Source organism: Hemitrygon akajei, chromosome 8 (assembly GCF_048418815.1).
Source record: "Hemitrygon akajei chromosome 8, sHemAka1.3, whole genome shotgun sequence".
NCBI classification, from domain to species: Eukaryota; Metazoa; Chordata; class Chondrichthyes; order Myliobatiformes; family Dasyatidae; genus Hemitrygon; species Hemitrygon akajei.
In genome coordinates, this window is record NC_133131.1 from 127,473,556 (window position 1) to 127,485,872 (window position 12,317).

At 44.2% G+C, this 12,317-nt stretch overlaps 1 protein-coding gene across 1 annotated transcript in view; it reads left to right on the forward strand.

Moving 5' to 3' along the window:
- Positions 1–12,317, forward strand: part of LOC140732248 (alpha-2,8-sialyltransferase 8F-like) — a 68,829-nt gene that overhangs the window by 3,273 nt on the left and 53,239 nt on the right. The gene's annotated exons all lie outside the window — the stretch shown is intronic.

Sequence of the window (12,317 nt, forward strand, 5' to 3'; positions counted from 1 at the left end):
TTTGTAGAAAGCACAGGGTTGTGATTGTGGGAGATTTTAATTTTCCACACATAGACAGGGAAGCCCATACTGTAAAAGGGATGGATGGTTTGGAGTTTGCAAAATGTGTGCAGGATAGTTTTTTGCAGCAATACATAGAGGTACTGTCTAGAGAAGGGGCAGTGTTGAATATTCTGCTAGGGAATGAAATAGGTCAGGTGATGGAGGTATGTGTTGGGGAGCACTTCGGGCCCGGTGATCACAATGCCATCAGTTTCAATATAATTATGGAGAAGGATAGGACTGGACCCAGGTTTGAGATTTTTGATTGGAGAAAGGCTAACTTTGAGGAGATGCGAAAGGATTTAGAAGGAGTGAATTGGGACAATTTGTTTTATGGGAAGGATGTAATAGAGAAATGGCGGTCATTTAAAGGTGAAATTTTTGGGGAACAGAATCTTTATATTCCTGTTAGGTTGAAAGAAAAGGTTAAAAGTTTGAGAGAGCCATGGTTTTCAAGGGATATTGGAAACTTGGTTAGAAAAAAGAGAGATATCTATAATAAATATAGGCAGCATGGAGTAAATGAGATAGATGCTCAAGGAATATAAAGAATGTAAGAAGAATCTTAAGAAAGAAATTAGAAAAGCTAAAAGATATGAGGTTACTTTGGCAAGTAAGGTGAAAATAAATCTGAAGGGTTTCTACAGTTATATTAATAGCAAAAGGATAATAAGGGATAAAATTGGTCCATTAGAGAATCAGAGTGGACAGCTATGTTTGGAGCCGAAAGAGATGGGGGAGATTTTGAACAAATTCTTTTCTTCGGTATTCACTAACGAGAAGGATATTGAATTGTGTAAGGTAAAGGAAACAAGTAGGGAAGGTATGGAAGCTATGATGATTAAAGAGCAGGAAGTACTGGCGCTTTTAAGGAATATAAAAGTGGATCAATCTCCGGGTCCTGACAGGATATTCCCTAAGACCTTGAGGGAGGTTAGTGTAGAAATAGCAGGGGCTCTGACAGAAATATTTCAAATTTTATTAGAAACGGGGATGGTGCCGGAGGATTGGTCTATTTCTCATGTGGTTCCTTTTTTAAAAAGGGTTCTAAGAGTAAACCTAGCAATTATAGGCCTGTCAGTTTGACGTCAGTGGTGGGTAGATTAATGGAAAGTATTCTGAGAGATGGCATATATAATTATCTGGATACACAGGATCTGAGAAGGAACAATCAACATGGATTTGTGTGTGGAAGGTCATGTTTGACAAACCTTATTGAATTTTTTGAAGAGGTTATGAGGAAAGTTGACAAGGGTAAAGCAGTGGATGTTGTCTATATGGACTTCAGTAAGGCCTTTGACAAGGTTCCGCACAGAAGGTTAGTTAGGAAGGTTCAATCGTCAGTTATTAATATTGAAGTAGTAAAATGGATTCAACAGTGGCTGGATGGGAGATGCCAGAGAGTTGTGGTGGATAACTGTTTGTCAGGTTGGAGGCCGGTGACTAGTGGTGTGCCTCAGCGATCTGAACTGGGTCCAATGTTGTTTGTCATATACATTAATGATCTGGATGATGGGGTGGTAAATTGGATTAGTAAGTATGCAGATGATACTAATGTAGGTGGCGTTGTGGATAATGAAGTAGGTTTTCAAAGTTTGCAGAGAGATTTAGGCCAGTTAGGAGAGTACATTTTGGTAGGAATAATCAAAGTAGGACATACATGGTAAATGGTAGGGCATTGAAGAATGCAGTAGAATAGAGTGAGCTAGGAATAATGGTGCATAGTTCCTTGAAGGTGGAATCTCATGTGGATAGGGTGGTGAAGAAAGCTTTTGGTATGTTGGCCTTTATAAATCAGAGCACTGAGTATAGGAGTTGGGATGTAATGTTAAAATTGTACAAGGCATTGGTAAGGCAAAATTTGGAGTATTGTGTACAGTTCTGGACACCGAATTATAGGAAAGATGTCAACAAAATAGAGAGAGTACAGAGAAGATTTACTAGACTGTTATCTGGGTTTCAGCACCTAAGTTGCAGAGAAAGGTTGAACAAGTTAGGTCTTTATTCTTTGGAGCGTAGAAGGTTGAGGGGGGCATGATAGAGGTATTTAAAATTATGAAGGGGATAGATAGAGTTGACGTGGATAGGCTTTTCCCATTGAGAGTAGGGGAGATTCAAACAAGAGGACAAAAGTTGAGAGTTGGGGGGCAAAAGTTTAAGGGTAACACGAGGGGGACTTTCTTTACTCAGAGAGTGGTAGCTGTGTGGAACGAGCTTCCAGTAGAAGTGGTAGAGGCAGGTTCGGTATTGTCATTTAAAGTAAAATTGGATAGGTATATGGACAGGAAAGGAATGGAGGGTTATGGGCTGAGTGCTGGTCAGTGGGACTAGGTGAGAGTAAGCATTCGGCATGGACTAGAAGGGCCAAGATGGCTTGTTTCCGTGCTGTAATTGTTATATGGTTATATGGTTAAAAACAAATCTGAAGAAGTTGTTATTCCCTTGATTTTCTAAATTTAAAAGGCCTTATCCAAAATTGATGGTTTAAAAATAATTAAAATAGATATTAGTAGAAAGAACAAAATTATTTTAACTCAAAAAATCTATGAAACTGAAACCAAATTCTTAAAGTATGTTTAATAATAGGATTAAAGTCTTGTCTGCTAATCTTAAAAACGTAAAGGGAAGAGGAGCACTCAGTAAAGAGGCCAAGGAAAACTCCTTCACCGAGTTTTTCTCCAAATCCAACTATGAATGACTTTCATGTATGTCTGAATAATAAATCCAAAAAGTAATATATTGAATATTAATTGCCCAATAACACATTCTAAAATTTGGCAAAGCCATACCGCCATCCTTTTTTAAATTTCTGCACATAGTTTTTCCAACATCAGTCCTATTTGTGACAGATGTAATATTGAGGTGGCCACAAAACTCATATGTTTTGGTCTTGTATAAAGCTAGACAATTTTTGGAGAGGAAATACGAGGAAATTTTTGGAGAGTTGTTTTTAAAACATTATTGAAAGTCCTGTGTCTGGTCCTACGATCTAATTTACTTACTGCAATATTTGGGATTACCCCATTGGAACCAGGAAATATTCCTGTTACTGCTCAACGTATGATAGCCTTTTCAACTTTATTGGCTAGGAGAGCCATTTTACTGAAGTGGAAGGATTGTAATCCACCTATTGATTTTTTTATTGGCTTTCCTCCATTATGTCCTGTTTAAGTTTAGAGAAAATATGAAATCAGGCATTTGATACATCCTTTAAATTTGAACAAATCTGGTGAATTTTATTCAATATTTTCATTTAATTTGATTTATTACTCTTCCAATTTCTTTTTTGAAGTCTTAGATTTGACCAGAAAGTCATTCTTCCTTTCTTTTTGGTCATATCCTCAGAATGGACTATCCAGTCCCTTTTTTACCTCTTTTTTTGTTTAGTGTAGCGGGTATTTTTTCTCTTTTTCAATCAATATTTTAAATTTTTTTCTTTATTCATGAACTGCTAAGAGGAGAATTGATTATCTTCTTTTTTATTATATATTTCATACTAGCTTAACACTATGTATGATTTTGATAATGTTTACTTCACCTTCTGTTTGTATTGTTATTGATATACATATTTGAGATAATTCTCCTCCTGTCTGTATTTATGCTCATTTTAAATCAATAAAAGCATTGATAAAGAAAGAATAGTCCAATTTCCACATGTAATTGAATAAAACGTTTCAGCCCTCTGCTCAACCAGCGGACTTCAATGTGGTAGGGTAGGCCATGTCCAATATTACTTTCGGACAAAAGAGTGTCAAATTGCCGATGGTTGAGTCCCTTAGCTCTAATAAAATTAACCGTTTTGATTACTACATCTATGACATTGTCCATTTTCAGGTTCCTGCTACATAGCTCCTCTTGGTGTATAATATAATGAAAATTCCAGAATTCATGCTCTGGATTCTCTGTCTGAACCTTCTTTCTGAGTTTCGCAACAACACCTGCCTTTTACCAACCATGGACGGTCCACCATCTGTTGCCATGCTGACAGCGTGACTTCAGTCAACACCCAGTCTGTCCATGGCCTCGACGAGGCTGGAGAAAATGTCGTTTGCCATTGTGGTGTTTGTCATGGACACCATCTTCACAAACACTTCAGTGATGGTCAAAGATGCATCAACACCACGAATAAATATTCCCAATTCAGCTACATCAGTCAAGTTGATGCTCTCATCAATTGCAATAGAGAAGGCAATAAATGACTTCACTTTGCCTTTTAGTTGACTGTTCAAATCTCCTGCAAGGTCCCCGATTCTCTCTGCTACAGTATTTCTTGACAAACTGATATTACCAAAAGCCTCTCTCTTCTGAGGGCACACCAGCTCAGCCGCCGTCAGCATGCATGCTTTGATGAATTCCCCCTCTGAGTATGGTTTCGACGCAGAAGCTATTTTGTTGGCAACAATATAGCTGGCCTTGACAGCTGCATCATGAGTCTCTTCACTTTTGGTGGACACTGATTCCTGTTTTTTCAGAGCTGCTTCAAGCTCATTTACCCTTTGCGTTCTCAGTCATCCTGCATACTTGTCATATTCTTCTTTGTGTGATGTCTCATCACGTCGTTTGATATTGTACTCTTTTGCCACAGCCACTTATTGCGAGCATATCAGACACACAGGTTTGCTGTTGACCTCACAGAAGAAAAAACGATCTTTCCAATTATCGTTGAATATCCGAACTTTGATGTCAACTTTTCTTGGAAAGCATTTTGAACCACAGCAGCAAACAGTCTCAGCCTTGCTACAGGTGTTACTTACCAGAGTACTGTGTGTGTTTATACTGTGTCTGAAGATGCAAGTGCGACCCTAGAGGTCTTCAGTGTAGGGTGGTAGGTGCTAATACACAGCCAGTGGTTAACTGCTGCCTATTGTATGGCTGCCATACTGATACATAATAAATGGTCGTTAATTTACTTTTTTTCCCCAAATCATCTCATGAGCCTGATTGGACCCCTTTGTGGGCCGGTAGTTTGACTCCCCTGTCCTACACAGAAAGAAGAGGAATAGTATGAGGTGGAGGATAAATGCGTGGCTAAGGGATTGAAGCAGGGAGCAGGGATTCAGATTTCTGGATCATTGGGACCTCTTTTTGGGCAGCTGTGACCAATACAAAAAGGACGGGTTGCACTTAAATCCCAGGGGGACCAATATCCTGGCGGGGATGTTTGCTAAGGTTGCTGGGAAGAGTTTAAACTAGAATTGTTGGGGAGTGGGAACCAAACTGAAGAGACAGGGGAAGAGGAGCTTAAGCTCACAAATAGAGAAAGCTTGTAGACAGTGCGAGAGGGAGGATAGGCAGGTGATAGAGAAGGGACGCACTCAGACTGAAGGTTTGAGATGTGTCTATTTTAACGCAAGGAGTATTGTGAACAAAGCAGATGAGCTTAGAGCATGGATTAGTACTTGGAGTTATGATGTGGGGGCCATGACAGAGACTTGGATGGCTCAGGGACAAGAATGGTTACTTCAAGTGCTGGGTTTTAGATGTTTCAGAAAGGACAGGGAGGGAGGCAAAAGAGGTGGGGGAGTGGCCCTGCTGATCAGAGATAGTGCACAGTTGCAGAAAAGGTGGAAGTCTTTGAGGGATTGTCTACGGAGTCTCTGTGGGGGGAGGTTAGGAACAGGAAGGGGTCAATAACTTTACTGGGTGTTTTTTATAGGCTGCCCAATAGTAACAGAGATATGGAAATAGATCCTGGAAAGGTGTAATAATGACAGAATTATCATGATAGGAGACTTTAATTTCCCAAATATCGATTGTCATCTCTCTAGAGTGAGGGGTTTAGATGAGGTGGAGTTTGTCAGGTGTGTTCAGGAAGGTTTCTTGACATATTATGTAGATAAGCCTTCAAGAGGAGAAGCTGTAATTGATTTGTTATTGGGAAATGAACCTGGTCAGCTGTCAGATCTTCGGCAGTAGAGCATTTTGGAGACAGTGATCATAATTCTATCTCCTTTACAATAGCATTGGAGAAAGATAGGAACAGACAAGTTAGAAAAGCGTTTAATTAGAGTAAGGGGAATTATGAGGCCATCAGACAGGAAATTGGAGGCTTAAAATGGAAACAGATGTTCTCCATGAAATGTATGGATGAAATGTAGCAAATATTCAGGTGACATTTGTGCATTTTTCTGTATAGGTACTTTCCAATGAGTCAGGGAAGTTATGGTAGGGTACAGGAACCATGGTGTACAAAGGCTGTAATAAATCTAGTCAAGAAGAAAAGAAAAGCTTACAAAAGGTTTAGAGAGCTAGGTAATGTTAGAGATCTAGAAGATTATAAGGCTACTAGGAGGAGCTTAAGAAGGAAATTAGGAGAGCCAGAAGGGGCCCTGAGAAGGCCTTGGCGGGCAGTATTAAGGAAGACCACAAGGCATTCTACAAGTATATGAAGAGGAAGAGGATAAGATGTGAAAGAATAGGACCCATCAAGTGTGACAGTGGGAAAGTGTGTATGGAACTGGAGGAAATAGCAGAGGTACTTAATGAATGCTTTACTTCAGTATTCAGTCTGGCAAACGATCTTGGCAATTGTAGGGATGACTTGCAGCAGACTGAAAAGCTTGAGCATGTAGATACTAAGAAAGAGGATGTGCTGGAGCTTTTGGAATGCATCAAGTTGGATAAGTCGCCGGGACCAGACAAAAGGTAACCCAGGCTACTGTGGGAGGCGAGGGAGGATTTATGAACATTTGGAGAGGTATAATATGATTAGGAGTAGTCAGCATGGATTTGTCAAGGGCAGGTTGTGCCTTACGTGACTGATTGAATTTTTTGAGGATGTGACTAAAACACATTGATGAAGGAAGAGCAGTAGATGTAGTGTATATAGATTTCAGCAAGGCATATGATAAGGTACTCCATGCAAGGCTTATTGAGAAAGAAAGGAGGCATGGGATCCAAGGGGACATTGCTTTGTGGATCCAGAACTGGCTTGCCCATAGAAGCAAAAAGAGTGTAGATGGGTCATATTCTGCATGGAGGTCAGTCACCAGTGGTGTGCCTCAGGGATCCCTTCTGGGACCCTTACACTTCGTGATTTTTATAAGTGACCTGGATGAGGAAGTGGAGGGATGGGTTCATAAGTTTGCTGATGACACAAATGTTGGAGGTGTTGTGGATAGTGTGGAGGCTTGTCAGAGGTTACAGGAGGACATTGATAGGATGCAAAACTGGGCTGAGAAGTGGCAGATGGAGTTCAATCCAGATAAGTGTGAGGTGGTTCATTTTGGCAAGTCAAATATGATGACAGTATATAGTATTAATGGTAAGACCCTTGGCAGAGTGGAGGATCAGAGGGATCCTGGGATCCGAGTCCATAGGACACTCAAAGCAGCTGTGCATGTTGACTCTGTGGTTAAGAAGGCATATAGTGTATTGGCCTTAATCAATCATGGAATTGAACTTAGGAGCCAAGAGGTAATGTTGCAGCTATATAGGACCCTGGTAAGACCCCACTTGGAGTACTGTGCTCAGTTCTGGTCACCTCACTATAGGAAGGATGTGGAAGCCATAGAAAGGGTGCAGAGGAGATTTACGAGGATGTTGCCTGGATTGGGGAGCATGCCTTATGAGAATAGTTTGAGCGAACTTGGCGTTTTCTCCTTGGAGTGAAGGAGAATGAGAGGTGACCTGATAGAGTTGTATAAGATGATGAGAGGCATTGATCATGTGGATAGTCAGAGGCTTTTTCCTGGGGCTGAAATGGTTGCCACACGAGGACACAGGTTTAAGGTGTTGGGCAGTAGGTGTATGTTTTTTACGCAGAGAGTGGTGAGTGCATGGAATGGGCTGCCGGCAATGGTGGTGGAGGTGGATACAATATAGTCTTTTAAGAGTCTTTTAGATAGGTACATGGAGCATGGTAAAATAGAGAGCTATAGGTAAGCCTAGTAATTTCTAAGGTAGAGGACACACTGTCGTGGAATCTGTGGAATATCAACGTAGTTGCCTTCTCACAACACTCACCTTTGGATTACAAATATCTCACATTAATTAACCTGTGCATTTGAACTGAACTTTTCTTACATACTGTAAGACTGTAACTCTTATCACCTGACCTTGAGAAAGTTCGGTAACTTTATTTACACCTATATATGCATAACACTGTTAACTCTTGATTTACCTGGTTTAAGTTACTATATTACATAGTTACTAATGAAATAGTGTTTTGTTAACAGCAAAACCAGATTCCAGGTGTGTTCTATTGCTGCTGATACTTTTACAGGGTTGCATGTACGTGACAGTAGAAACATAGAAATCCTACAGCACAATATAGGTTCTTTGGGCAACAAAGTTGGGCCAACATAGAGTCGAGGGAGAGACAGAAACATGGAACACTGAGCCGGGACGCCTCCTTGGGTACAGGACGTAGGGCCAGGACTCATTACACAGAACGCTGAACATGACGAGACAGTTCCCAATGCTAGGTTAGTGGCAAAATGGCTGGACCTACCTAGCGAAGGCATAGATATGGAGAGGCAGTTCCCAACGCTAGGTAGTGGCAAACGGCCAGATCTACCTAGCGAAGGCGTGGACACGGACAGACAGCTGCAAACAGGGCAAAGCTCTAGACACAGGCAGGGGCGAGGCGAGGCAAGGCTCCTGGCAGGGGCGAGGCGAGGCAAGGCTCCAGGCTGAGGCAAGGCGAGGCAAGGCTCCAGAAAGAGGTGAGGCGAGGCGAGGCAAGGCTCCAGAAAGAGGTGAGGCGAGGCGAGGCAAGGCTCCAGAAAGAGGTGAGGCGAGGCGAGGCAAGGCTCCAGAAAGAGGTGAGGCGAGGCGAGGCAAGGCTCCAGAAAGAGGTGAGGCGAGGCGAGGCAAGGCTCCAGAAAGACGTGAGGCGAGGCGAGGCAAGGCTCCAGAAAGACGTGAGGCGAGGCGAGGCAAGGCTCCAGAAAGACGTGAGGCGAGGCGAGGCAAGGCTCCAGAAAGACGTGAGGCGAGGCGAGGCAAGGCTCCAGAAAGACATGAGGCGAGGCGAGGCAAGGCTCCAGAAAGACGTGAGGCGAGGCGAGGCAAGGCTCCAGAAAGACGTGAGGCAAGGCGAGGCAAGGTTCCAGGCAGAGGTGAGGTGAGGCAAGGCAAGGCTCCAGGCAGAGGTGAGGTGAGGCAAGGCAAGGCTCCAGGCACAGGTTGCAGGGCAGGGCTTCAGAGGGAAGGAAGGGAACAGTCCAGCCTTAGGGTAATGGCAATGATGGTCTGACTTACCCAATGGAGGCAAGGACTGGGAGGGACAGATCCCACCATAGGGTAACGGCAAGGACAGGATACCAACAGGATGAAACCCATACAGCAGCAAGGACAGGACACTGACAAGATAAACCAGCACTACACTCGCACCCAGGGCCACTTATATTCCCGGCACCAAGACGAGAACCACGTGCCGACGATTAAACCCCAAATGAGACAAGGGACAGCCGGAAGACCTGGAGTCTTGAGTCCATGGACCGGATGGTGAGCCGGAACGCGGACTTCACGGACTGGACAGCCGCAGAGACACTATAACATTGATTGTCCATCAAATAACTCCACCCCTCCCTCCCTCTCTCTCTCTCTCTCTCTCTCTCTCTCTCTGCGACCCCCTCTCTCCCTCCCTCTCTTGAGCAGCTTAAACAGTGCCCAAAAGTCAGTCTCATTCTCCCAGTGTTTTAAAGTGACAATCCACAGAAATAATGAACCCTGGGGGTACATCACACAACATACGTGAGTAAATATTTTTATGTTGCATCTCATCTCATTCTAAATTTGAAATTTATAGTAATTTGTAATAAATATATATACAAGTGTATGTTATATGTCAATATAACATAGAAATGCAATTACATCAGCGTGAATTAATCAGTCTGATGGCCTGATTTAAGAAGCTGGTCCGGATCCTGCTGGTCCTGGCCTTTATGCTGTGGTACAATTTCCCCGATGGTAGCAGCTGTAACAATCTGCGGTTGGGGGAACTCGGGTCCCCAAATATACTTAGGGCCCTTTTTACACACCTGTCTACAGATGCACTGTGTTGTCTGCACTACTCTCCGTTAAGTCCTGTCACTGAGGGAAGTACAGTCCCTGTGTTGCATTGAGCAAATGAAGCAAATCCAAGTGCAGGAGATGGAGTTAGGATGCTTACCTGGACATCAATGTTGGACAGCTAACAGGAGGGATCTTGACATGGAGCCTTGACACAGAGAGATGAGATTTAATAGGTAAACCCTGAAACTGGAGCAAAACTTAGAACACATGGTTCTAAACGGCTGGGAAATTCACCACACAGGCAAAACCAATGATCTGGCGACTAGTGGTTGTAACACCAGGGTTCTTATGCTGCAGGTCTTGATGGAAACCAGGTGTGCCGTCATCACAGAGAATTAGATGCAAATGGGAAATTAATTGTCAGAACCATGGCACAATCAAAGGAAATTAGGAGCAAGATAGGGAATTAATGATCGGGACTGTGATAGCAACCAACAACGGGAGCATCCAGGTGAACCACCAGGCTTGTCCAGATTGTCTCGATGGAAATCATGGATGAGGGAAGGGTCCAGGATGAAGGAGCGAGGAATGCAGGAGCGTTCCACCGGGCTGTATCCATCCTAATCTACCAGATACTAGAGGCCCCTGCCTCGGTGGTGCACATCCAGTTTTCGCCAGACAGTGTACGCTGGGTGGTCGTCAATGATCCGGGCAGGTGGAGAGGGTTTGGCAGGAGGGCCCAAAGGGCTGACAGATACAGGTTTCAATTGGGAGATGTGGAACATGGGATGAATGTGCATGGATCCGGGCAGTTTCAGTCTGACCACTGAGGGGTTGATGACATTCTCAATCTCGAATGGTCCCAGGTAGTGAGGGGCGAGTTTCTTGGGCTCATTCTTGAGGGGGATGTCTTTTGACGAGAGCTAAACCTTTTGCCCAGGCTGATAATTTCGTGCAGGAATTCGATGGTGATCGGCAATCCTTTGGTTGCCGTCGAATCAGCGGAGCAGGGCCGGATGTGCATCCTCCTCGGTCTTGTGGCACCAGCAGAGATGGGCCTGAACTGAAGGCACAGCAATGTCATCTTCATTTGCAGGAAACAGAGGGGGTTGGTAACCAAGGGAGCTTTCAAAGGGAGACATTCAGGTGGCGGTGCTGACCAGGGAGTTGTGGGCGTGCTCAATCCAAATGAGATGGGTGCTCCAGGATGATGGGTTGTTGGCGGTTATACAGTGCAGTGCTGCTTCCAAATCCTGGTTTTCTCATTCTGTTTGACCATTAGTTTGTGGATGGAAGCTGGAAGACAGGTGTACTGAGGCTCTAAGGGCTTGACTAAAGGATCTCCAGACTTGAGAGATGAATTGGAGGCCCCGGTCAGAAATAATGTGCTAGAGGAATTCTTTGGAGGTGGAAGACGTGATGAACAAGGAGGTTGGCTGCCTTACCGGCTGTAGGGAGTTCGGGAAGGGCTATGAAGTGCACAGCTTTGGAGAAGCGATCCACCACAGTGAGTACGGCAGTGTTCCCATGTGAAGAGGGTAGTCCAGTAACGAAATCCAGCACAATGTGAGACTAAGGGTGGCTAGGGACAGGTAGGGGACGAAGCAACCCAGCAGGTGGTTGGTGGGAGGCTTTTCCGCGGGCACAAACAGAACAGGCAGAGATGAAGGAACAGGTGTCAGCATCCATGGAGGGCCACCAGAAACGTCTCTGCAGAAGGGACAGAGTTTGATCGATTCTGGGATGGAAGGCAAAACGAGAAGCATGTCCCCACTAGAGAACCTGAGACCGAACAGAATCAAGCACGAAGAGGCGATTGGAGGGTCCGTTGCCTGGGTCCGGTTGAGTCTCTTTGACTATGGATTCCATCTCCCAGGTGAGAGCAGTCACTACACAGGATGGTGGAAGGATGGTCTCGGGGTTGGGAAGGCGCTCCTCGAAGATGTATTGACAGGAGAGAGCATTGAGCTTCCCGTTCATGGACCCCGGACGATAGGTGAGTGTGAATCGGAAACGGTCAAAAAATAATGTCCAATGTGCTTGGCAGGAATTCAGGCATTTGGCGGTTTTGATGTAGGCGAGGTTCTTGTGATCTGTCCAGACGATAAATGGATGTTCAGCTCCCTCCAGCCAGTGCCTCCACTCCTCCAAAGCAAGTTTGACAGCCAGTAACTCTCGGTTCCCTACGTTGTAGTTCCATTCCGCGGGGGTTAGACAGCGAGAGAAGAAGGTGCAGGGATGGAATTTTTGGTCAGGACCGGAACATTGGGAGAGAGCCGCTCCCACCCCAGAGTAGGAGACGTCGACTTCCACAA